Source organism: Triticum aestivum, chromosome 4A (genome assembly GCF_018294505.1).
Source record: "Triticum aestivum cultivar Chinese Spring chromosome 4A, IWGSC CS RefSeq v2.1, whole genome shotgun sequence".
In the NCBI taxonomy this organism is placed as follows: Eukaryota; Viridiplantae; Streptophyta; class Magnoliopsida; order Poales; family Poaceae; genus Triticum; species Triticum aestivum.
The window spans coordinates 648,911,720-648,914,098 of record NC_057803.1 but is presented as its reverse complement, the minus strand read 5'-3'; the positions used below and the strand labels follow the sequence as shown (position 1 = coordinate 648,914,098).

Genomic DNA, 2,379 nt, shown 5'->3' with positions numbered 1-2,379 from the left:
GTGCTCTTTTCTTTCTAATCATTTTCGCAGCATCATTGGTGTTGCGCTGGCATTGCAGTTGCATATATACATACAACGACATGTACATATCTCGAGCTTGTAGGACTATCTGACAAGTACGTATATGTATCGTCCCTTGGCCGAACTGTACCTAACTCTATGTGCTGATCATATATGCGTCAAGTTCTGACTTCTGAGTGATTCCGACCATTTTTACTTTTACAGCACTGCTTTCACTCACATCAAGACCTGACACTGCTGAGTGAAGAAGCAGATGATGATCTGATCTCTGCCATCCCCTGTTGGAGCAAAGGAAGAAGTTGCGAGAGCCCAGGTCCAGCACCTGCTCTCAGGGTCCAGAGCTGCACGCATGCCCAACACAGTATTTCATCGTCAGTGATCGATGCAGCTCGAAGTTGGACTCGAGAACCAATCAATGGATCAATGGAATACGTCACAGACGGCTTGTTACGTATACGTACGTACCATCAAGGGCGTACTTGGAGAGGTGCAGCTCGAACCGCGCGGCCGTGTCGGTGGCGCTGTCATCGGCAGGGAGCGGCGGCCTGCGCCCCTCCGCGGCATAGGCGGTGACGGCGGCACGCACGAGGTTGGCCATGGTGGCGTCGGCGGCCAACAGCACGTGCACTGGCCACAGGCTCTGCTCCACAGTGACGTTCAACAGCAGCCATGTCAGCCGTGGCGCGGGCCTCTCCGACAGGGCGGCCACCGGGTGGTCCAGCAGCGCCTCTACCGCGGTTGCCATGGGCACGGAGCTCCTCATGGCCAGCCGGGACGGAGAGAGAAATCAATCAAGATCGATACCGACGGTGCGCAAAGCCGTGGCTTCTAGACAAGAGAGAGAAAGAGAGAGACGAACTGTAGTCTGGCTGACGGCCCACCTGACACTGACAACCTATCCGAGCCGTCGATTAGACCGGCCGCCGGCGGTCCAGTCCGGACCGGACCGGACAGTGCAGCGGTCCTGATTTCGGGGACCGGACCAGCGGTTCTCACGGTCCCGGTGACGTCCAGTCACTGCCATATGAGCCCAAGATGTCGGAGAGGTGGTCGGAGAAGCAGCAAAGTGGCCGGAGCCGGAGAAGACGCACCTGATGCGCGGCGGCGCTAGGGAGAGACACATGAGGGAGAGGGAGGAGCACGGCCGCGGAGAGGGGAAGCAGCCGCGCTAGGGAGCGGCGGCGCCGTGGAGAGGGGAGGCGAGGACGAGGGGGCGGCACGACTGTCAGCCATGAGCATGCGCAAGTTTATTTTTAGCAGTTTTTTCCGTTGCATGCAAATAATTTAGGACATGTACAATGATTGATACGATTGCATTATCTTAAGTCTTGCATGTAATTTAGAAATAACAAAAGAAAGCCTTCTACAATGGGTCATGTTTTAGTCTTATCTTCAATAACTAGTTATTCCTAAAAACAAGGTGAGACATATTGTGCTAGGAGTTCTTATGAGTTCTCTCTCCTCCACCTCATTATTTATCCTGCGTGGCACTCCTAAGATAACATCATTGTACATGCCCTTAGCGCTTGCATGAGCCCATGATTTTTCTTCTATGGGCCTTGCCGTGAGTGGTGGATTAATTCTGACGTGAAGTTAGTTGTGGGATGACACCATGATTGTCAGATCGAACCATTTTTCTCTCGTTCCTTCTGTTTTCTACAGGTTCGACTGAATAAAAGGAAACTGCGTCACGGCCTCACGGGATGGCGCCTGATTATCGGATCGAACTTATTTCCCTCATTAGTGGCAAATAAAGGGAACGGTAGCGAGGAGTTGTCGTGGGAAGGCGCCTAAATTATCGGATCGAATCGTATTTATCTCGTTTTCTCTATTTTCTGTCGACAGATTAAAAGGAAAACAAAACGGTAGGGCGTGACTGTCTCTTGCCCTTGTGTGACTCTGAGATAATCACGGGTGTGTTGGCGTGTTCTTCCTATTTTTTGTTCTCTTCTACCTCACGCGCGACATGAGTTTTCTTCTCTGTTCGATTGAATAAAAAGAAAAAAAAATCAAAGAGGGGCGCGCCCGCACGGGAGAAGGACGGCGGGGCGTGGCCGTCGGTCACCCGGCACGCGGATCTGGCCGGCCAGAGCTTGGTGACCGCGATGACCAGGAACGGCCTGGAGTGCGCTTCGGTCCGCTCGGTAGGACCGGTCAAAGACCGGACCGGACCAGACTAAGAAAATTTCGGGCCCATATTTTGTAATCGGACCGGCTAATTTTTTCAACGGGCCAGGACCGGAGCGGCCACGAGCGGGCCGAAAAGCCCGCTTGCTCTGTCCAGCCTGAAACTGTTGAGTGGTGGGCAGTGGTAGTGAGCAAATATCGATATGGTGTTGGTTGCGGTCGCAGGTGGAA

At 53.3% G+C, this 2,379-nt stretch overlaps 1 pseudogene; it reads right to left on the bottom strand.

The window, feature by feature from the left end:
• Positions 1–242: 242 nt before the first annotated feature.
• Positions 243–784, bottom strand: LOC123084185 (uncharacterized protein At4g22758-like; annotated as a pseudogene).
• Positions 785–2,379: the final 1,595 nt, after the last annotated feature.